Genomic DNA, 24,822 nt, shown 5'->3' with positions numbered 1-24,822 from the left:
ATGTATGTGCTATATATAATCCTCTTTCTGTTTTTAATGTAAGGAAATGTTCATATTTGTTGCTGTTTATAATTATAAGTTCATAATAAGAATAAAATTTAAAAACTAGTAGTTGAGAAATAGAATCTGAAAGGGAATTTTTTTACTATATAATATTTTTGACCCTCAGTTTTGGGGCGGGGGTAGGCAGTGGGGTTAAGTGACTTGCCCAGGGTCACACAGCTAGTAAGTGTTATGTGTCTGAGGCCGGATTTCAACTCGGGTCCTCCTGACTCCAGGGCCAGTTCTCTCTCCACTGCACCACTTAGCTGCCCCCAACCCTCAATTTTGGAAGCCTTTTCTATGTATGTCTGGATTGTTAGCAGTGTTCCAAGTAGTTGAAGCTCCGCTTAAGTAGAGCTACATTCATGTAAGTACAAATGTCGAAAACAAACTTATGAACAAATGCCATGCTCCCAAATGACATTGGGAAGATCACATTCTTGAACTTGGCATCTTCTGTGGCATAATCTCCTTTAGGATAGAGGCACATGATATTAAAAACGATTGTCCATTTAGGACTGACAATCTGGGAAACGTGTTTTGATTTTATCTTTGTCTGTGACTGGTTCTGTATCCTTGTAAGCTCTCTGCCACCCCTTTTTTTTTTTTGGTCAAAAGCCTGTGCTGTTTTTCAGTCATTTTTTCTGTCATGCCCTACCTTTCATGAGCTTATTTGGAGTCTTCTTAGCAAAGATATTGAAACGGTTTGCCATTTCCTCCTTCAGCTCATTTTACAGATGAGGAAACTAAGGCAAGAAGGGTTAAGTGACTTGCCCAGGGTCACACAGCTAGTAGGTATCTGCAACTGGATTTGAACCAGACCTCTTCGGGTGCAGATAGGTTTTTTTTTCTGCTTTTTTTTTTTCCTTCAGCTGGAGCATAATATATTCTGCTCCAGCCTTTTACCTTTACCCTGTGTGTGTCCCTCTGTTTCAAATGTGTTTCCTGTAAACAACATATTGTAGGATTATGGTTTTTAATCCATTCTGCTATCCGCTTCTGATTTATGGAAGAGTTCATCCCATTCACATTCACTGTTATGATTACTATCTGTGTCTTTCTATCCTATTCCCCCCAGTTTATGCTTTTCTTTCTCCTTTTCCCTCTTCACTAGTGGTTTGCTTTTGACCACCCCCTCCCTTTTCTTCCCCTTTACCCTTACTACTTCTTCCCTCCTTCTATCCTCTTTTTATTTTCTTTCCCCTTTTCCCTTCTACTGCCTATAAGGCAAGTTAGATTTCTATACCTGACTATGTTATTCCCTTCTTGCAGATAGGTTTTTAACAGTTCAGTTTCCAAGTAAAGGTAACTAGAGACAGACTGACAATGGTTGCCACCAGTCACGTGACAAACGGGAAAGTGAGCAGTGGCAAGTTACATGATGGGCGCAATAGTAACTAGTAGAAGCTTGGTTAAGCGGGGCATAGACAAAGCACTCTGACAGCTTTGTTTTTTTATATTCTCTACATTTTTCACTGGTCACCTGAAATCTTTTGGCAGGGCGCAAGCGACCCGAGGGCCATATGTGGTGCAGGCCTGATTTGAACTCTTCTTGACTTCAGGCCCAGCACTCTGTGCACTGTGGTACCACCTAGCTGTCCAGACAAGTGGTTAATACCTGGCATTTCTTATCATAGGGGTATTGTGAAGGTAAAATAACCAATTTCACAAAGGGAAGATTTTAATTCCCAGCCTTTTTAAAGGTGCCTTTTCATTGACTTTTAATTACATGGTAGTCATGAATGTGGTATTTTGTTCTTTTTTTTAATAGTAGTGAGTCACTGCTTTAAGAGATAGACAGCTAGATTTAAAACCAAGAAGGCCTTGGTTCAAATTCCATCTCATGCGCTGTCTTTGTGGCTCTAGAGGGCCAGTCACATAACATCTCAGTACTCTTAGGAACTCTTAAATGTGGTAAGCTGCAGAGAGCTGGCATTGATAAGGGACTTTCCTTACCTGAGAGAAAATTCTAATCTATCCAGTCCCTTTCTCAACAATGAGATTTTGTTAGAATCATAAGGTTTTTCTTAACTAGTTGTGTTGATATGTGGAATTACATCCAAGAGTAATATGCTTAACTCTAGAGTTTGAGACATTCTCAGATAGATAGGGTATCTCTAATCAAGTCCCAAAGATAGAGTCACCTGTTATTTGGAAACCTTATCAGTTTTTATTACTAGGATGGTTTCTACTTGCCAGCAATTCAATTCAACAACCTTTTATTAACTTCTTACTATATACTTGCTAAGCATACATAGGTAACATTGTTGATCACCTCCTGGATACACTTTTTTCCCCAAGTTTTCCTGACCTTCCCTCACTTCTCTTCCTATCTGTCTGACTTTTTTTTTTTTTGGACTAGGTAAAAGGGGCCATTCTTTGCCTCACATCTTACCTAGCCTTAATCCCTGAATGGATGTTGCCTCTTTCAAACAGACCTGGCAAAGACCTTAGCTTAAAAAGGCCAAGGTGTCCCACTGCATCTGGTGCCACCTCTAGTCTCCTGACCTATTATTTTGCCACTGGGCCCAGATGGCTCCAGAGGAGAAAGTAAGGCTGGTGACTTTGCACAGCCCTCTCTCACTTAAATACAATTCACTTGCAAATGATGGTGTCACCTTCAGAATGTCAGGGTCTCTGAGAACAAAGGACAAACAAAACTATCTGACTTTCTTAATTTATGTTCATTTTAGGATCACTAACTGTAAGTAAACCTATGTCTCTATCCTGAGCCCTCTTCCCTTTTCTTTCTATACTCTCTTACTTGGTGATCTCATCTGTGCCCATATGTTCAATTACTGTCCCTTTGCCAATGAATGACTCATCTGTATTTACTTATATATCTACATACAGCCCTGTTTTCTCTCCTGAGCTTCAGTCTTGCATAATTAACTGCCTGTTGTATATTTTGAACTGGTGTCTTTTTTTTTTATAGGCAATCTTTTTTTTTTGATCTGTAACTTTTTAAAAAATTTATTTATTTTTAGTTTTCAACATTTACTTCCATAAGCTTTTGAGTTTTAAATTTTCTCCCCTTCCCTCCCTACCTCCCTCCTCAAGACTGCATGCAATCTGATATAGGCTTTACATATACATTTCTATTAAACATTTTCACATTAGTCATGTTGTAAAGAAGAATTAGAACCAATAGGAGGAACCATAAGAAAGAAGAAACAAAATAAAACAGAAGAAAAAAAGAGCAAATAGTATGCTTTAATCTGCATTCAAGCTCCATAGTTCTTTCTCTGGATGTGGATAGCATTTTCCATCATGAGACTTTTGGAGATGTCTTGGATCCTTGCATTGCTGAGAAGAGCTAAGTCTATCAAAGATAGTCATCACACAACGTGGCTACTGTGTACAATGTTCTCCTGGTTCTACTCACTTCATTCAGCATCAGTCCATACAAGTCATTTCAGGATTTTTTGAAGTCTGCCTGCTCATCATTTCTAATAGTACAATAGTATTCCATTACATTCATATACCACAACTTGTTCAGCCATTCCCCGATTGATGGGCGTCCCCTCAATTTCCAATTCTTTGCTACCACAGAAAGAACGGCTACAAATATTTTTGTGTGGGTCCTTTTCCCATTTTTATGATCTCTTTGGGATACAGCCCTAGAAGTGGGATTTCTGGGTCAAAGGGTATGCAGAATTTTATTGCCCTTTGGGCATAATTCCAAATTGCTCTCCAAAATGGTTGGATCACTTCACAACTCCACCAACAATGCATTAGAGTTCCAATTTTCCCAAGTCTTCTCCAACATTTATCATTTTCCTATTTTGTCATGTTAGCCAATCTGATAAGTGTGGTGTGGTACCTCAGAGTTGTTTTGATTTGTATTTCTCTAATCAATAGTGATTTAGAACATTTTTCCATATGACTATAGATAGCTTTAATTTCTTCATCTGAGAACTGTCTGTTCATGTCCTTTGGCCATTTATCAGTTGGGGAATGACTTGTATTCTTTTAAATTTGACTTAATTCTCTATATGTTTTAGAAGAACTGGTATCTTTTAAACCTATTTACAAAATAAAATTAAACCAATCTTTATCCTCAAAGTCACCCTTATGAATTTCTCTATTGTTGAGGACACTGATGTCAGTCACCCATATTCTATACCTAGGTGTGCCATTCAGTTTCTTGCTCACATTCAACACATCTGATCAGTTTCTTAATCTTGTTTCTTTGCATATGATATCTCTCTCCTATAGGTCCCCCTTACATATTCACCACCCTAGTTCAGGCCCTCATTGCCTCTGAATTGAGGCAATAGCCTTCTAATTGGTTTCCCTGCCTAAAATGCCTCTCCTATCTAATCCATTCCCTATTCATCTGCCAAAATAATTTTCTTAAAGGATAGGTCTGATCCTGTCACTACCCCTATTCAGAAAATGTGAACACTTCCCTATTACTTCTAAGAACAAATAAAAGCTGCTCTGTTTAGCATTTAAAGCTTTTTATGACCTGGTCTGTTTCTGTCTCTCTTTGTTTCTTTCACATTACTCCCCTGGATGCATTCATATTTGCTGTTTCTCATGACCTCAATCCTTGCTGTTCCACTGGCTGGCCTTCATGCCTGGAATGTGCTTACTCCTTACCTCTGCCTCTTAGAATCACTGGCTTCCTTCAAGATTCAGTTTAGAGGGGCAGCTAGATGGTGCAGTGCATAGAGCTCTGTCCTTGGAGTCAGGAGGACCTGAGTTCAAATGTGACTTCAGACACTTGACACTTGCTAGCTGCCCTGGGCAAGTCACTTAACCCCAATTGCCTCACCAAAAACAACAACAAAAAAGATTCAGTTTAGATGCCACCTTCTATAGGAGACCTTTCAGACTCACCCTAGCAGCAAGTTCTCTCCCTTCATGTTACCTCCTACTTTGTATCTACTTTGTATGTTATGTAAGCCTATTGATTTACTTGTTGTCCCCCTCATTAGAATGTAAGTTCCTTGAGGGCAGGGACTATTTTTGCTTTTTCCATGTATCCCTAATGGACTTTTGTGTATGTATGGCTAGAAGGGTGGTTGTTAAATGAAGAAAGGCAAAAACTGGGTCTCTGCCCTCAGAGTTCACTATTTTAATGGAGGAGACAAAATGTAAATAACTGTGTAAATGCAAGATATATATACACAGAGTAAATGGGAGGTATTCCCAGAAGGAAGACACTACGGGTAGGGAAGGGAATGCAGCATGCTATACTTAGTGTTCTTTGCATGTATCTCATTTGAGTCTCACAGCAGCCCTGTGAGGTAGGTGCTATTATTATCCTCATTTTACAGTTGGGGTAACTGAGGCAAATAGAGGTTAAGTGACTTGCCCAGGGTCACAGCTAGTAAATGAAGCTGAATTTAAATTTAGGCCTTCTTGGTTTCAGAGGCAGAGCTCTCTACACTAACTGCCCTTCTGATGGGAAAGGGGGAAGGGAGAACAGCCTTTTGCAGAAGGTGGAATATATGCTTTTCTACTCAGTCTTAAAGGAAGCTGAGAGGTACTTGGATCTCTTGGTCAAAGAGTATGAACATTTTGGTCAATTTTTTAAAGAGAACAATTTCGAATTCTTTCCTGAATGGTAAACCCAATTCACTACAGTGAGATATGTCTTATTTTTTCTATTTGTATCCCCAGCATTTAGTGCAATGTCTGGGCATATAATAAACACTTAAATGCTTTTTTAGTTATTATGTCATGTAAAAATAAGAAACTAATAGAATTATATACATGTATGTATATTTTAATCCTAGTCTTATCCAAAGTACACATAGAATGAATTCAACCCTTCTCCATCTTCACTGGTTGAAATTCTTTCCTGGACTAATACAATAGTATGTTTGTGTGCCTGACTTCCTACAGCAGGTCCAACTTTGACTATATCCATCTTTTGTCATCTTTGCCAATTTGCTGGTTGCAAGGTGAAACCTCAGAGTTATTTAGGTTTGCATTTATCAAAATAACTTGGGGAAATCTTTCATGTTATTACTAGTTAGTAGTTTGCAGTTCTTTTGGAAACTGTAACTTTTGACTAGGCAAGAATCAAATCCACATCTTCCTAGTTCTGAGGCTGTAACTACACTACAATATGTTGTCTCTATCTTATGAATTTTGTTAATTTTTTAGAATCTATCACTTCCTAATAGTCTGCTCCCCAACTCTTCCTTATAATAAAGTACAGTTAAGCAAAATAAGCTGACATATTGACCATGTCAGATAAAGCTATGCCTCATTCCATACATGAAGTCAATCTGAGACCTTTCTACAAATCAGAATGAAGTTATATTTAATCATCAGTCTTCTAGATTCAGCACTCATCATTTAATTTATCTGAATTCTGATCTTGTTTTCTTTTCCATTGTTGTAGTTATTATGTGTATTAGTCTTCATGTTCTATTTATTTCTGCATCAGTTCAAACAGATCTTTCCAAGGTCCTTTGATTCTTCAAATTCATAATTTGCAAGGTTCTGTAAGTGCTTTAATTTACTTGATATAACTGAGAAAAAAATTATTAAGCAATTAACCTTTGTGAAGAGAAGTGTAAGTATAGTTTTCCCTATCATTTCTTGCTGCCAGTATTAACTTGTAATTTGGTCCTTATCAAGTTCTGAAACCTACCTAAATTTTTTTTTAATTTAAAAAATATTTTTGTTTAGTATTTTATTTTTCCTTAATTACATGTAAAAACAATTTTTAACATTTTGTTTTTAAAACTAAGAGCTCCAAATTCTCAAAAAAGTATGCTTCCATCTGCATTCAGACACCATCAGTTCTTTCTCTGGGGAAGGATAGCAGTTTTCATTGTAAGTCCTTCAGAGTTTTCTTGGGTCATTGTATTGCTGACAATAGCCATCCAGCTGATCATCTTACAATATTGCTATTACTTTGTACACAGTACATGTCATTTTGCATCAGCTTCTGTAAGTCTTCCCAGGTTTTTCTGAGAGCATCCTGCTCATCATTTCTTATGGCACAATAATATTCCGTCACAATCACATACTACAGTTTGTTCAGCCATTCCCCAATTGATGGGCATCGCCTCAATTTCTAATTCTTTGCCACCAGGGAAGAGCTGCTATAAATATTTTTGTACATACAGTCCTTTTCCTTTCTGTTTTTTGTCTCTTTCTGGAGACAGACCTAGTAAGTGGTATTGCTAACTTTAAGGGTATGCATGGCTTTATAGCCCTTTGGCCATAGTTCCAAATTGCTTTACAGAATGACTGAATCAAATCCTACCTAATTTCTTAATGCTAAAAGGGAACAATGCAAAGATATCATAAATTCAATTATAGACATGATGTCTATTTTTTTAAACTAAATTATAAATGCTTAATTGCTTATGTACTCCGTGGACCTGAACTCCTTTGGCTCAGGACCGTCCTAGTTTATGGAATTAAAAATGGTCCAGTTTAGGACTTTTAAAATAAAACATAAAAATAAAACGTTAAAAAATTTGTAAGTTAGCTTACAAAAGTTTAAAAACATAGAATTGTTAAGTTTGACTTTTGGGATTTATATTCCATCCAGTGCCTTTATGCTTCTCAACAACTTGAGATTTAAAGTCCCAGGAGAAAATTTCTCCTATTTACTGTATATCTCTATTTCAGTTTGTTGTGAAGCATGGAATTTAGCAATCATCAAAAACTGGGAAAGAATTTAGAAGACCTTTTGAATAGCTTTAAACTCCATGTGTTTGAGCTTTTGTTGACCTCATTTGCATTTTGGAGCAAGACTCATCAGAAACTGAGAAAAGTATCACCTGCTAACTGCTAAAAATGGACAATGCTGTTTTCTAGAAACCCAGTCCAGAATATAGGCTAATGGATTCTTAATCTAATTTGTTTCACTAAATAAGTTACTTTAAAAAAAAGCCTTCTCGTTTGATTTCTAAAGATATATATGACTTCCCTAAAAGTAATATAAAATTTCATTTTTTGGGACTTTATACAAAATTACGTAGAATTTCTAAGTTACTTGATTTAGAGCTGCTAAATGAAATTTAAGTGTATTGACACTTAAGGATATGAGAAATATTCAGCGACATTGCAAATTCTTCCTCTAATCTGTCCTTCCCCAAGAAAAGAAAACGTTTATTTTTTTGTTTACACTTTGAGTATTTTGCCCTTCCTGATTTCTCATCTTAATCTCCGTTGCTGAAATATTTCCAAAATAAATCAAAGTACACATTACCTCTTTAGAATGTAAACTCTTGTGGGCAGAGACTCTTTTTTGCCTTTTGTTGTTGTTTTGTATCCCTAAACATTAAACACTATTGGGCAGAGAGTGAGCACTTAATGCTTGTTGACTGCTTAAGCTTTTATTAAGGATTCAGTTATTTAGATTTAATTAAATATCCAAATACACTAGTTTATCTAGTATTCACAGTTTGAAGTGGGGGAAAATATTTAGCTTCTTTCTATAGGAGTTCTTAACCTGGGGTTCGTGAGCTTGTTTTTAAAATATCTTTTTTTTCCCTTTTTAAAATTTTTTTTATTTCTAACATGTGTTTTTAAAACTTTGGGTTACAAACTTTCTCCCTTCCTCCCTCCCCACCCACCTTCATTGAAAAGACAAGCATCTCGGTACAGGTTATAGATGTGTAGTCATGCAAAACACTTCCATAGTAGTTCTATTGTGAAAAACTAAGTATATTTCCCTTCATCCTATCCTACCCCCCATTTATTCTATTCTCTCTTTTGACCCTGTCCCTCCTCATTAGTTGCTTTTGATTATCCCCTCCCCCAATCTGCCCTCCCCTCTATCAACCCCCTGCTCTCTCTTCCCCTTCCCTCCTTATTTTCCTGTAGGGTAAGATAGAGTTCCATACCCCATTGTGTATGTTTTTCCCTCCTTAAGTCAAATCCTATGAGAATAAGATTCACTCATTCCCTGTCACCTTCCCCCATTTCCCCTCCAAAAAGCCTTTTCTTGTCTGTTTCATGTGAGATAATTTACCCTATTCTACTTCTCCCTTTCTCCTTCTCCCAGTATAATCCTCTCTCACCCCTTAATTTTATTTTCCAGATATCACCCCTTCCTTCAACTCACCCTGTGCCCTCTATCTATCTATACATGCATATAATTTTTTTCCCTCCCACAATCCTAATACTGACAAAGGACTCATGAGTTACAGATATCATCTTTCCCTGCAGGAATGTAAACAGTTCAACCTTAATAAGTTTCTTATGATTTCTCTTCCTATTTACCTCTTTCATGTTTTACCTGAGTCTTGTATTTGAAAGTCAAATTTTATATTCAGCTCTGGTCTTTTCCTCAGGAATGCTTAGAAGTCCCCTATTTCACTGAATGACCATTTTTTACCCTGAAGGATTATACTCAGTTTTGCTGGGTAAGTGATTCCTGCCCTTCGGAATATCATACTTCATGCCTTTCTGTCCCTTAATGAAGAAGCTGCTAAATCTTGTGTTATCCTGATTGTGTTTCCACAATACTTGAATTGTTTCTTTCTGGCTGCTTGTAATATTTTCTCCTTGACCTGGGAATTCTGGAATTTGGCTACAACATTCCTAGGAGTTTTCCTTTGGGGATCTCTTTTAGGAGGTGATCGTATTGTATTCTTTCAATTTCTATTTTGCCCTCTGGTTCTAAAATATCAGGGCAGTTTTCCTTGATAATTTCTTGAAAGATGATGTCTAGGCTCTTTTTTTGATCATGACTTTCAGATAGTCCAATAATTTTTAAGTTCTCTCTCCTGGATCTATTTTCCAGGTCAATTGTTTTTCCAATGAGATATTTCACATTCCCTTTTTTTTCATTCTTTTGGATTAGTTTTACAGTGCCTTGATTTCTCAAATTGTCACTAGCTTCCAATTGCTCCATTCTAATTTTTAAGGAAGTATTTTCTTCAGTAAGCTTTTGGACTTCCTTTTCCATTTAGTCAATTTTGCTTTTTAGGGCATTCTTCTCCTTATTGACTTTTTGGACCTCTTTTGCCGTTTGGGTTAGGCTATTTTTTAAGGTGTTATTTTCTTCAGTATTTTTTTGGGTCTCCTTTAGCAAGCTGTTGACTTGTTTTTCATGATTTTCTTGCAAAACTCTCAGTTTTTCCTCTACTTCTCTTACTTGCTTCTCAAAATCCCTTTTGAGCTCTTTCATGGCCTGGGACCAATTCATATTTTTCTTGGAGGCTTTGGATGTAGGAGCTTTGGCTTTATTGTCTTCTTCTGGTTTTGTGTTTTGATCTTTGTCACCAAAGTAAGGTAATATAGCCTGAATTAATAATAATAGTCTGACTTAAATAATCCTGGCCAATTACTTGAGTTTTAAACTCTTTGTTAAGGTAAGAGTCTGCTTCCAATGTGGAAAATGTACTGTTCCAAGCTTCAGGGGTTTTGTGCAGCTGTTTTCAGAGATACTTCTAGGGACCTGTAAATTTTCAGTTCTTCCAAGGTTCTATGATCAAGGGTGAGATGTTTACACCTTTCCTGGCCCATGCTCTGGTCTATGAGTGACCACAAGCACTCTTTTCTGTCTTGGAACTGTGAGGAGGATTTCCTCTCCACAGCCACTACAAGCTCCAGTATGCCAGCACCCTTCCTCACTCTAGGATCACCACCCAGAACTGTGACCCAGATCCAAGCATGGGCAAAGCAAGAGAATCATGCCTCAGCACCAACAGAGAGATCCCTGCAATCCCCCTCTGATCAGCCACTTGATTCTCCCTCAGTCTGTGGGCCTGAAGGGCCCACAGGAGGCAGCTGTTGCCCTGGGGCCAAGCTTGGGGAATGGGCTTGGGACCCCGCCGAAACAGACTTTTCCCACTGTCCTTCTAAGTTGTCTTGGGGTTCATGGGTTGAGAGGTCTAGAAATTGCCATAGCTGCCTGTGATTCAGTCCTCTGAGGCCTGGTCCAGGTTTGCTGCGGCCTGCGCACCCATGCCGAACTGCATTCCTCTCCCAGCCTGGCACAATATACCTTTCTGATCAACCATCCAGGCTGTCTTTGGCTGGCAATTTGTTTCACTCTGTCTTTTTGTGGGTTCTGCTCCTTTAGTATTTGTTTAGAGCCATTTTTTATAGGTGTTTGGAGGGGTTTGGGGGAGAGCTCTAGGAAATCACAGCTTTTACTCTGCCATCTTGGCTCCGTACCCTTTAAAATATCTTCATAACTATGTCAATACACACGATTTTCTTTTTAACTATGTATTTTATTTTATACATTTAAAAACATTCTGAGAAGTCGTCTTTAGGTGTCAGTTGACTGCTAAAGGAATCCATGACACATAAAGTTAAGAATCCCTGCTCTATCCTATTCCCAATCTCAACCCTACCCTTGTCCCAGCACTACTTTTTGGGAAGACACTAGCTCATCCTGGGATTATAGTGGTTCTGAAGTAGGGGAACCGAATTAAAGCTACCCAAAAGGAAAAAAACAAATGATCTCTTGTCTCATATTCTGCAAACAAAAGCATTCCTAATCTGAACCGTGATTAAGTCTGAGAGAGTTACTTTAGGGGTGTAAATTTTGAAGTCTTCATTAACTCGTCCTAGAGCAAATGTAATAGTATCTCAATAGAAAGAATTAAGTCAGGTTTCAGAATAGTCCCTTTTGCCCCCAGCATAGGGAGGGGGGTTCATTGAGAAAGTCATTCTGATTTAGTTGATTTAACGTCGTAATCAATCAATTTATAACAATATTCCAGTTACACAGGCCGCTGTTGGGTTAAGAAAAATGAATCCTCTGTAGAGGCTGAAGGCAGAGGAACACTAGTTTCAGAACCTCCACTTTTACAGATAGGTAGACTGAGGCCAGGGGATCTCGCTGAATACAGGTAGACGTGAAAGAAGTAGATATGGCATCTGATAAGTCACAGCTTCCTCCTTAGGCTTCAGGGGTCAAGCTGCTAGGGGTAGTGGGCAGCCACGCGAGGACCCGTTTCTCAAAGTGGCAGGTGGATAGAGAAGGAGCGTGCTAGAGAGTGAGCTTCAGCTCCCGCTGTGAGCATGCGTCAAGGGAAGGGGCGGGCTGACGGGGGGCGGGTCCAGGCGGCCCCCCATTAGCCTGCCGCGCCCGGGGATTGGCCAAGACGGGGAGGAGGCGGGCAGAGAACAACTTGCAGCCTCGCTTTGCTCCTGCCGCAGCCAGCCGCGCGGGGGAACTCGCTCTGGGGAGCGCATTTGCTGCTTGCCAGGCGCTGAGGAGGGAGGAGGTGGAGGAGGAGGAGGAGGGGCCGGAGCCTATGACTTCACAACCAGGCAGCCCTAGAGCAGGCGGCGCCGAGGCTGCAGGTTCTTCAGTCTGCAAGGAGCTGCCACAGCGACAGAGGCGGCGGTGCTTCCTCCCCGGCGCCTGCCACACGGGGAGCTCGCTGGAGAGCCCGGCGGCGCGGGCTGCTGGAGTCTGGGGTCCTGGGACCCGCGGCGTGGTTCAGGTGCGGGGCTGCGGCGCCAGGACGGGACGGAGGAAGGGGTAGGGTCGTGGGAGGGGGCTGGGTCGGCGGCAGCGGGGGGGGGCGGGGAAGAGGAGAACATCTGGGGGAGGAGGAGGAGGACGCTGCTGCTCTGTCTCCACTAAGAGACAGGGTGGAGCCGGGAGAGGATGGAGGAGGGTGGGAATGTGGGCGACCCACGCGAGCCCTGCTGTAGAGGCGGACCCCCGGGGATTAGGGTGGAGATGGAAGCAGCCGGGGGTGGGGGGTGTAGTGGAGGACGCAACTGCATCCTTCATCCCTCCTTGAGTTGGGGGAAAGCCCTCCCAGCTGTTGTCATGGAAATGATGCAGCTTCCCCTGCAGGTTGTAAGATCTTAAATGGAAATAAATAGGTCAGTCCTGGGGCTCACCTCCTCTCCTCTCTTCCCCCCAGATGCAGATTTTTGTCGGTGACTTTTGGTTGGAGGGGCGGAGGGAGAGGCCAGGGGCGTGTTTGGGGAAGGAGGAGGAAGAGGAGCCGAAGGAGGCTGGCCAGTTTCCCCTTTTGAGGAGATGGATTTTGATTGGCAAAGAGAGGACTCAGGATGCAGGATGTGGAGCCTGCAGCCCTGACCTATTTTGTTTATACGGATTCCAGGGCCTGCACCTGATTTATGTATGTCACTGAGGATGAGGTTTAGTAAACACCAGCATAAAAAGTCTTCTCTGCGAGAGGAGAGTGTGTGTAACGGAATAAATATAAAACGTGGGTTTCCGTTAAAGAAATTTGGATGTAATCTTCCGATGCTTTGATTCTCCCTCCTCATTGCCCCAGAAAAATCTTTTTGTATGCAGTGAAGACATGGAGAAAGTTGTGTTCTCTGTCCCTTAAAAATAAACATTGAATGTGTAGCTATGGAACAAGGCTGCTTGGCTTCTTAACCTTTTGTGTATCACGGAGGCACAAAGTCTTTAGCAGCTTGCTGAAGGCTAGAGACACCTAAAAATAATGTTTTTAGATGCATAAAATATAATACATAAGATTGCAAAGAAAGTCAATTACGTTAAAATGTTAAAAATTCTCAATTAAGAACCCCTGCTATAGAGGCTGCTCAAAATGCACAAGGATATTTGTTCCTTTATGGATGAAAAAGGGCTTTGAAAAAAAAGAATTATTAATGAGTTGATGCTCGGCTCCCCTTTGTCTTATTGTGTATTGATTTTTTTTTTTAAACTGAGTTTCTGAATGGTGGAAAAATTACTAAAACATTTCTTAGGAAAAGAAGTAGAGAAAGCTCTTTTTTTTTTTTTTTGACTTGGGTTCAAATGTGTATGGAGGGTTGGTGTTAGACTGCTTTTATATTAGGAATGGTGATTTACCTTAAATGTCACTTCTTAATTATAGCATTTGAACAATATTACTTTGGGGGATGAAGGTCCAGGAACCAGGGCAATTAGAGAATGAGAGTGAGCCAATACATAATGTGGCATTCACTGATTCAAGCAAACTGTTCAGTGACCATCTATAAAAATGGTTAAAGCTTTTTAATATCAGAGCCAGGTTAAAAAATGCAATTTGTCCTAGCAACAAGACCAATTTTTCTTTGATTTAAACTGGGCTTTCCCTTTAACCACAGTTTAGCTTTAGGCATAGGGTCCTTTGTTTTTTGAAGGCCCCCCCCCCCCCCCCCCCCGAGCTAATTGTTACTCAAGATATTCATTGACTGTTTTGAGGAAGTATTAATTGGACATAGAAGAGAGAACTCTGGTGAGAGTGGAGGATGCTTTTGGTCAATTACAGGATTCATCTAGAGGAAGGGTATAGGTGTAACATGAATCCACAGTTGGGGAAATGATCATCAATATAAGAAAGTAGCAGTGGCATATAACTGTATTTCTATATGTTTTACTATAAAAAGGGTCATTGCTTATGGAGTACTTACTAGTCAGAAGGCCAGGCTTCAAATGAAGAAGTTCAGATTGTCATGTCTTAACCTCTCAGCTGGTGAAGTTGTTGTCTTTCTAAGGCTATAAATGACTGACTGAGTTTAATGATTGTAGGGAATTTTCATACTGGGAGTTCCTCATAGCTACCAGGGAGAAAACTATAAATGTCTCCTCCAGAAATTTTCACAGACTTTGTAAGCAACATGTGCAATCTCCAGAAATAATTTGGGCCAAAAACAAGATTGTCACTTTATAGGTTTTACCTTGGTTTGTGTGGTAGACTAATGTAAACATAAAAGTGAAGAAAATCCATTTTTGTTTACCTCAAATATGGAATAAAAATTACTCGTATTAATATTTTGGCGCTTGGCTTATACTAATTTATAAAATTATTTATCTTTTTATTTATAGGTTCTATCTCCCCAACTAGATTATAAACCCCTGGAGTGAAGGAGCTTTATCATCTAACTTTTTGGACCTCTATAAACTAGTGTGATACACACAATACGTGCTAAATAAATTTTTGTTGTTGATTATTGCCTCTTTTGGAGCTAGTATCTGTGTGTTTTAATTCACTTTATCACAGAACCTTAATATGGTAGGGTAGGTCTTACCAGGAGTCTTTTCAGCTATACACACAGAGATGGGAATTGTCATTTGTATTTTCATTTATTAAGAACAATAATGTGTACTGTGTTACTGGGAGCAGTAGAACACTATATTGTATTTATTCCTTTACCCTGCCCCCCCTTCACCTTATTCTATTACTACTGTGGCTTTATAGTGTTACTGTGTATGTGGAGAGAGAACAAACTCCTTGATACCATGCTCTTAGCTGACTTTTATGTTCTCATGGGAGTTTTATTGTGGCTTATCCCATTTGGAGCACTGACTTGGAGTCAGCAAGAACTGAGTTTGAATGCTGCTTCAGACACTTAATAGCTGTATACCCAGAGCTAGTAATTTTATCTCTCAGTTTCAGTTTTCTTATCTGTAAAATGGAGATAATAATAGTACCAATCTCAGAGTTGTGAGGGTCATGTGAGGTTAACATAAAGCACTTTGCAAACCTCGAAGCACTTTATAAATGCTAGCTAATTTATTTATTCTGTGCAGTTATTTGATTCCTACAAATTAGGAAAGCATCTCCAGGTGTTTATGACTTAGTAAGAGAGTCACAGAATCTCAGAGTTAGAAGAGACCTGAGAAGTTGTCCAGTCCTATCCCTTCCTAGGTTCATGGATCTCTTGTGTTATTCCCACTATGTAGTCATTCAATTTTTGCTTGAAAAGTGATGGAGGACCTACTCCTTTTTTTTTTTTTTTGAAGCAACTCACTCCATTTTTGTAGAGCTAAAACAAAATCTGCTTCTCAGTAACTACTCTCCGTTGATTCTGGTTTTGCCTTCTAGGGCCAGACAGAACAAGCCCAATGTGTCTTCTTCAGTCCCTCCAATATTTCACAGAATAATAGCATTTGAATTAGAAGGAACCTCACTGGTTGTCATCTAGTGTAACCTATACCTGAAAAATATCCTCCTCTGCAACATACTCAAAAAGTGTTCACCCTGGGTCACCTAGGTGGCACAGTGGATAGAGCTCCAGCCTTGGAGTCAGGAGGACCTGAGTTCAAATGTGACCTCAGACACTTGACATTTGCTAGCTGTGTGACCCTGGGCAAGTCACTTAACCCCTATTGCCTCACCAAAAAGCAAAAAAAAAAAGTAGTCACCCAGGCTTCAAATTTTATGACATTTGAAGGATTCAGACTAAGAACTGCCTCTTGAAGCAGTCCATTTGGCTTTTGGTTAACTCTAATTGTTAGGATAGCTAGGTGGTGCAGTGAAAAGACCTGAGTTCAAATCCAGACACTAGCTGTATGACCCTTCTGTTTGCCTCAGTTTCCTCATCTGTAAAATGAGCTGGAGAAGGAAATGGCAAATCACTCCAGTATCTTTGCCAAGAAAACCCCAAGTGGGCTCATGAAAAGTTGGATGTGGACCAACTGAATAACAACTATTGTGAGGAGCTTTCCCCAAACCTCAGATCTGAATTTACTTCTCTGTAACAATATTCCCTCTCCCTCTCCATTCCCTCCCAGGAATAATCTCTCTATGGAAAGGCATTGTATTATATTGGAAATAGCACTGCCACTCAATTATTTGTGTGATCTTGGGCAAGTTATTAGGATATTTCAGACCTTTGTTTCCTTAGCTTTAAAATAAGGGGGTTGAGAGGCCATGTGTAAAATGAGGGAATTGGACCAGATGACCTCCAAGTTGCCTTCCAACTCCATAAGTCTCTGATCCTGGTTCTGCCCTGTGAGGCTTAAATAATCCCTTTTCCATGTGGGTCACCTTCAGATACTTGACCCTCATATATCTCCTCTCCTCCAAGCTAAATATCCCCAGTTCTTTCAACCAATTCTTCTCTTTCCTGTTGTGGAGGCCTTTCCCCATCCTGGTTGCCCTACTCTGGACCTGTTTTAATTTTCTAAAATGTGACACCCAGACCTGAACTTAGTGTTCTAGATGGGATCTGTCTATCATTTCTTTATTTCTGGATGCTATGCCTCTATTCATTATGCATTTTATTATAAAATAAATACTTTATTGTAAAATAAATATGAATTAGCTACAGCATAGAACTATTGAGGAACATCAAAGAACCTTTCAATAAAAGATGTCCTCATGGGATTGTGTAATAACAAGAAGATGGGAAGAACAAAGTATGACAGGGACAGCTAGAGTGTTCTCTTGACACCCTTGCAATAAGGAGAAATTAAGTGTCTAGAGGGCATGGACAAGTGACGCAAAGGATGGGTAGGCATGAATGGGTTATGATCCGTGTCATTGAAAGAATTTGAATTGTGAAATTATAGATTAATTTGAATATTAAGTTTTTTTCTTACTACAACCTTGGGAGACAAGTAGTGCAAATATTGTCTCCATTTTACAGATGAGTAAAATGAAAGACTTGCCCAAAGTCACGCAGCTAGTAAGTGGCAGTTACAAGACTCAAGTCAAGGTCTTTGTGATATTGCCCCACCAATTCTTTTACTTTCTGGGCTAAACATTTCTTGTTCCTGTAATCAGTCCTCATATGGCATGATTTCTAAGTCTCCTTGCCAACCTGGTTAACCTTGTGGATGCCCTCCAGCTTCTTAATATCCTTTTAAAAATGTGCCACCTAGAGCTAGACATTGTACTATGTTCTGACTAGGACAGAATACAGGGGCACCATCACCTACCTCATTTTGGATGCTATTTCTATGAATAGAGCTTAAATTGACATTAGTATCACCCCTTCCTTGCCACTTTTTCATAAAACAATCAAATAATTTTCTTTTATTTTCTGGGACTCTGGGCCTTACAATGAGAGGTTATTCTTAATTTCTGTCTTAGAACTCTGCTAGCACTATAGTCATGGTACTCCCAATTCTGCTACCACCCTAGTAAAGGCTCTCATTACCACCCACTCGTACTATTGCAATAGTTTTATTAGCAGCGTTCCAGACAACTCTATCCTCTCCCCACATAAAATCATCTTTCCAACTGCTTTTAAGATGATCTTTTTTATGTTTAGCTCTGGTTATATCATTCATCACCTCAGTGTACCACTCTTTTGAGACCTCTATTCTATTCCTCTCAATTTTGTGTCCTCTGTCACATTATTGCATAAAAGCGTTCTCTTGGTTCTCCAAGAGAACACTTGTGCCATCGGAGCACAAGATCTGGCAAATAATACTACTCAGAAAGGACTCATGTGTGATCTAGTGATAAGTTCTCTGTTGTCCTTGAATCAGCCTAGTTGATTCCAGAGAGACATCTATCACCAAGTTAGGTTCAGGGTGATGAATTTTTTCAGCTATTACAACTCTCAAGTGCCTCATATTCACTTGTAGAGAGATTGTAATTTGTGTCAATTGGGAGTATACAGACTAATAGGAAAAACATAATTGAAGTGGATTGTAATGGGGAGAGTGTGAGGAGGAGAGGAAGGCAGGTTGTTGTTACTGTGACAGTATTCAGTGAGAGTCTGAAGTAGTGTCTGGGCAGCAGGAATGATGGAGGTTGTATATAACTGAAACGATTAATAGACAATATTAAATATTTTCTATATTTTTGTGTCATTAAGTATTTTTTACATTTTTATGTCACTGGACCTTTGTCTAAATCTTGGTTTAGTTACTGGTGGATTCCTTTTGCCTAGTCTGTCCAACCCCTCAGCCACTATAAATTGATTCTAATTAATTTTTTCCTAGGTTAGACCCTAGATCTAGTCAGGCTAGTCTCAGAGTCCCCTAAAAACATCCTGCTCCTTCTTCCCTACCTGGACTACTTTTTATCTTCCTAACTAAATCCAGCATACATCAGGCCTCCAGCTATCACTTAAGGACTGTGTCTTTCATTTTAGTACTTAATCCCATCCTGCTTTACCTTTATGTTATTCAGACATTCCATTTTCAGTCAGTTGTTTTTTTCAGGTGTATCTGATTCTTTGTGACCCCATTTGATGTTTTCTTGGCAAAGATACTGGAATGGTTTGCCATTTCCTTATGTTCATTTTACAGAGGAGGAGATGAAGCAGACAGAGTTAAGTTACTTGCCCAGGGTCACGTAGCTAGTAAGTGTCTGAGGCCAGATTTGAACTCAGGAAGATGAGTTTTCCTGACTTCAAACCCGGTACTGTATCTACTGTGCCAAAAATTTAGAAGTCTTGCAGGACAAGAATTCATCTTGGACATTTTTTTTATCTCTTTCAACACCTAACACAGTACCTGGTTTGTGTTTGACAAATCCTCATTAGAGGAATTTGGCCACTACCAAAGTAGCAGAAGCTAGTAGCATTTTCAGCTTTGTTGCAACAGTGACAGTTTTTCTTTATTGGATTCATCCAACATCCTTTCTTGGAATCTTCTGTCTAGGTAGATATTTAAAGGTTTCATTCAAGAGAGGCAGTGCCCTAAATTATGTGTCCCCCTCCCCCCCAACTTGTCATCACAGAATCTGCCACATTGCCTTCTTGTAAGCTGAAACATTAAAGATGAAGATTATTGAAATGCCTTATTACATTAATTCAGTATGTCAGCATGACTTAGTCTTTTTGTATTAACCCTAGAAAAGAGCTAGGCTCCTGGGGATTGAGACAGATACAAATATAGATAAGATAAGGGGAAGATAAGAGGGAAAGATTGGTAGAATGGAGTTTGTTTCAGGGAGGGCAGGTCGCTTGGGGTTTGTATGGCTAGGTCATGAGACCACTGGGTTCTGGTTGTATGGCCTGAGGTGAGGATGATTTGGTTTCTCTTATCAAAACAAAACATGGAATAGAGAAGCACCAAAAAAATCTCCAAAACCCAACAACCTCAAAGTGCGTCATAGTTTAATATAATGTAGAACAGGACCGTCACACCATTGATTATCTTTGGCTTATTGTATATAGTGTTCTGTATATGTATTCTTTCAAGGTGTACAGTCACAGGTCTCTGGAAATCCTAGGTGACTATTACATTGAAACAATGAAAAAATGTCTGAAAGCATAAAGCTTTCAAGGACATTAAAAACATTAGTAGGAATGATGATCATTGATCTCTAATCAGCTAGATGAGCTCATATATATGTGTATGTGTATATGTGTATATATATATATGTATATGACAGAAGTAAACATACTCAGCTCAAGTTGGATACACCTTTCATATTTACAGACCAATAAGTCAACATGCAATTTGTTAAGCACCTATTATATGTCAGGCAATGTTCTAGGTATAGGGTATACAAAGATTAAAAAAATGACACAGTCCATACTGATTATACTGAAGTTAATAACTACTTATGATCTTATCTTAGATCATGGAATGACTAAATACTACATAACATACCCACTTTAAAAATTTGGTCCACATGGATACACAGCCTGTCTTTTTAGTTGGGAATCCGCAGAGTGAGTCATATAGATATTTTTTTTGTTTTAATGGCAAAACGTACACAGTTATATCTTTGAGATGTTAGCAGAGGTTGTTTTAAAAATTCTTCATAAAGGAATTGAAAAGGCACCATGTACAAGAGACTTGTCAAAGGGATACAAGAAATATTTGGTAAATAATTATATTTTCCTATTAAAATTAATATATTTAATTTCTTAGAAGCATATAGTATATGGTAAACTCTAGAATTTATTTCCTTTGATATTGAATAAGGTACTGGCAGCTGGAGAAAGTTAGGAAGAAGAGAAGGTTAGGAATGTCAGGTAAGTGGAAAGAGTTTTGCCGTCAGAAGAAACGGGTTCTAATCCTTTCTTTGATTGACAAGTCTTCTGTTTCTTAATATATATCTTTTTTTTTCATTTAGTTTTTTATTTTTGGTGAGACAGTTAGGGTTAAGTGACTTGCCCAGGGTCACACAGCTAGTGAGTGTTAAGTGTTTGAGGTGAGATTTGAACTCTGGTCCTCCTGACTCCAAGGCTGGAGCTCTATCCACTGTGCCACCTAGCTGCCCCATGTCTTCTGTTTCTTTATCTGTAATGAGGGTACAGTTATACTTCAGTTATTTGCCTTACCTGAAAGTAGTATATTACAAGTCATTGTCATAGATTTAGAAATAGAAGTCTTTCCAGTCCAAGCTCCTCATTTAACTGAAGTGGTCCAAATAAGTGACTTACCTAAGTCACAAAGTGTCTGAGACAGAATTTGAACCTAGGTGTCCTTGATTCAACATTCAGCGCTCTATCCACCAACCCACATTGTCTCATGTTATTCATAATGCACGGGCAGTATTGAGATGACTGTATTTAATGCTTGTACTCTCTGAGTTTTTTTTTTTTCTTGGTAGCTTCTTGATCTTTGAATATTTTTCAGAAAATACGTTCTACTTTTGGTAAATCCTTGGAGCTAGAGTACTTAGAGTTATGTGCCTGGAAGTGAGAAGTAAGAGGAAAGCAGTGGGCGATAGACTTACTTGAGTGGCAGAGCCTTTGAGTGTCTGGCATTTGAGTAGGAGAGGTTTTGAAAGCGGAGAGAGAGGGAAGCCCATGGAAAGGTCAAAAGAGAAGGATGTGGGCTAGGGGAGGAAGAGAGAAATGGGTGGGGCTTCTGATTTGTTTAACTTTTGAATCAGTATTTTACTTGACCCATGCAAGACTCTTACGTGGATTTTTTTTAAAGCATATAAAGATTTTTTTTGCAAAGAAGGACTTGCCAAGATACAGGATGAAAAATTTTTTTTTATTTACACATTCTCTTCGTTTCACTGGATAGACAGCTACTTAAGAAACTGCATATGTATGTGATCTGAATAAAGTAAAATAGCAAAGAAACTGAGTAGTTGTGGTGGAACACTTTGGAGGCTATTAAGTGACGCAGATATCCCTCCCCCTCAATTCTATGAGATTGTTCTTGTGATTTAGAATAATATTACCTCACGTATCTGTATAACCTTTATGGTTTTCAAAGTACTTTCAAATTTAAACAACATTTTGAAGCAGTTATTTTACTGATATTTGAGAGATTGTCATTAACCAAGGGTCATAGATAAGTAACAACACTATAGTTAAGACTAGAACCCAAATCTTATGATTTCCAATTATTCTGTTTCTTATAGTACATGCCTTTTATCTTCACTTCATTCCTTCCAATGCACAAGTGAAGAAGGCAACTGTCTTTTTCAATGATGTGGCTTGCAAAGGAAAGGCCAGAAATCTTTTTGAAAGTAATTCATCTCCAATTTTACATTTATCTGGCATGGATATAACTATAGTTAAGACAGCTTATGAGGGACATGCCAAGAGGCTGCTAGAATTAATGGAGATCCCATTAATTTGACACCTACTTTGTGTAAGATATTGTGATAAGTGTTTGAAATTTAAAAATAAAAATAAAAGTTTGCACCTCATGGAGCTTACTACTAGGGAAATTTAACAGTTACACAATTATAATACAAAGAAAATGGATAAGGCAAAGGATAAGGAAGTGATTTCCAAGCATGTTGGACGGCCTGTATGAATACAGGGAGGCAAGGAATGGAGTTTCAGCTTTTAGGGTTGGTAAGAATACAGTTTGTGAGTGGGCGTGAAATAAAATGAGGTGATGAGGGGAGGTGGGAACTAGACTCGAAGTGGCCAAAATGCCAGGATAAGGAGTTTGTGTTTTATGCTTCAAGTAGGTGGTGGCAGTGAAGGTTTTGGGGCAGTTGATGACATTCAGGGAAATACTTTGGCAGCTGAGTGGAGGGTGAATTTGAGCACAAAAGGACTGGAACCAGTTAGGGAAATCATTTAGGAAGTTATAATAGGCAACAAGAGATGAGAACCTTTTTTTTGAATGGTAGCTCTGTAGAGGGAAGGGGATGGGTGTGTGAGATACATTGTGGAGGTAAAATCAATGACTCCAACTGACTGGATGTTGAGGGTGAGGGAGTGGGCAGAGTCAAGGATGACTCAGGGTACAGTTTCAGGTGACGTGAAGGATGGTTGTACTCTTGACAGAAATACAGAATTTAGGAAGAGGGATCAGTTTCTGGCAAAAGATAGAATTCTGTTTTGGAAATGTTGGATGTGAGATGCCTACCGGATATGTAGGAGGAGAGATCCTGTAGATTTTTTTTCTTTCAGATTGAGTCCCTATATTATCCAGGCTTGAAAGTACAGTGGCCAATCCCAATATTGACTGTCATGGTAACTTTTATCTGCTCTATTTTTTGGATCTGAGACAGTTTGCCCCTCCCTAGGCCGTCTGGTGGTCCCTCTGGTCCCAGGAGGCTCTCCATAGTGATGCTGGATTTAGTGCAGACGCTAGAAGGGTGTTAGCTCTACAATGTCTCAAAAATCTTGAGGTCAAGCAGTCTACCTACCAGCACTAGGGATTATAGGTGAAAGCCACCGTATCCAGTATTAGTCAGTTGTGATGTGAAACTAGATGTCTGGGGAGAAATCTGGGGTGGATATGTGGATCTGGGAGTCATTGTGTAGAAATTCTAGATAATTGACCCGAAGAAAACAAATGGGATCACCAAGGCTGAGAGTATATTGATGGAAGGCTGCAGGAAGAGGTAAGGAGATAGATGTTGATGATGTAGGAAAGAAAGCTGAAAAGTGGTAGTCAGGAGTATGCCACATGGTATAGTGGGTGGAATACTAGACTTGGAGTCAGAAAGACCTGGAAAGTCAGAAAGACACCTCCAGTGTCACTGTATGGTTCTGGGTAAGTCACTTAACCCTTTTGACCCTCAGTTTTCTCATCTGTAAAAGGGGGTCAAATAATATCACCTACTTTATAGGGAATGTTATCAGGTTTAATTGAGTTCATGTATTTAAAGGGTTTTCCTAAAGGACAATGTTAATGTGAATTATCGTAGAACTTATTGAGTGCTACATCATCTTTTGCCTTACCTCTGGCTGGGTAGGTATTTTCTTCTACTTTTCACTACTAGGTTTTTTTTTTCCCTGAACATTTGGATAAGTTACATTTAACTCTGTTTCCCTCATTCATCTGAATAAAGTCGGTTCCTTTTTTTGCTATCTCTTCCTCCTTGTCCTCTTCACCTACCTGAATGTATAGATCTATGCTTGTGCCTCCAGTTCTGTTGTATATCATTCTTTTTACTTATTTTCACCGGAAGTAGGACATTTTAATAGTATTTAAAATATTTCCTTCTGGTTTCTCGGTATCGAGAGAAAAAAATATAATTTAAAGTAAAAATTGGCAGTGACCAATCAGATATTGAAGGACATTACTAAGATGGGCCTGAAATTTCATATACATAGTTTAGTTTGAGCATAATAAAAACACACCACTTTAGACCCATGGCTTCATCAGTCTCATCTCTGATAGGAGTATTGAGGAATTATTGTAAGAGGATGTAAAGAACACCTGGAAGCTTTTCCAAAAGAGGTTTTGTCCTTTATTGGTCACTTTTTTCTATTGTCATTCAAGGATTTATGGCAGCATTTTTTCTACTTCAGGTCCTCTGTTCAGGATCATTTTATAAAACATTTACTACCAAAGGTTCTTACTTCAAAATAATATATTTTAAGAATCGGATTCTTCCTTCAGTTTGCATTCTCCTCTGCTCATCCCTGATCTTTCTGCTTAGTTGCTTTTCCCCACTTGCTACCCAATCTGCTGAAGAGAAGAACCTTAGAAAATTCAGATATTTTATTGGTCCTGGTTTGGGTTGGAAAACATTGAGAAGTGTAGACCTGGGAATAAAACTCTTGCTTCATAATTCTCTTCCATTTGTTCCCCTTTGTAGAGAATCAGCAGCAGCCTTTTAATCGACACCAGCTTTTTAGGATAAAAGAAAGTAGTATGAGAAATCTAATGACATAGAGGAAGCTGCATAAACACTGTGAAATTATGAAACCAACTCCTTCTTGGCTTTGCCTGGATACCAGAGAAATCTGACTTCTCTTTTTAGTTCCACCTTGTTTCTGTCACATGAGCTAGGTCTGTGCCTTCTCCCCCAAATA

General features: G+C 39.1%; 1 protein-coding gene across 7 annotated transcripts in view; it reads left to right on the top strand.

The window, feature by feature from the left end:
• The first annotated feature begins 12,347 nt into the window (after positions 1–12,347).
• INPP4A (inositol polyphosphate-4-phosphatase type I A) overlaps positions 12,348–24,822 on the top strand; it is a 206,372-nt gene continuing 193,897 nt past the window's right edge. For all 7 annotated transcript variants that reach the window (XM_027856626.1, XM_027856631.1, XM_027856628.1 and 4 more), the window contains exon 1: positions 12,348–12,431. The gene's annotated coding sequence lies outside the window, so the exon portion shown is untranslated. The remainder of the gene's footprint in view (positions 12,432–24,822) is intronic.

Source organism: Vombatus ursinus, unplaced genomic scaffold (genome assembly GCF_900497805.2).
Source record: "Vombatus ursinus unplaced genomic scaffold, bare-nosed wombat genome assembly UNPS02011591.1, whole genome shotgun sequence".
In the NCBI taxonomy this organism is placed as follows: Eukaryota; Metazoa; Chordata; class Mammalia; order Diprotodontia; family Vombatidae; genus Vombatus; species Vombatus ursinus.
The sequence above is the reverse complement of the archived record's forward strand: the minus strand, read 5'-3'. Positions and strand labels throughout refer to the sequence as shown.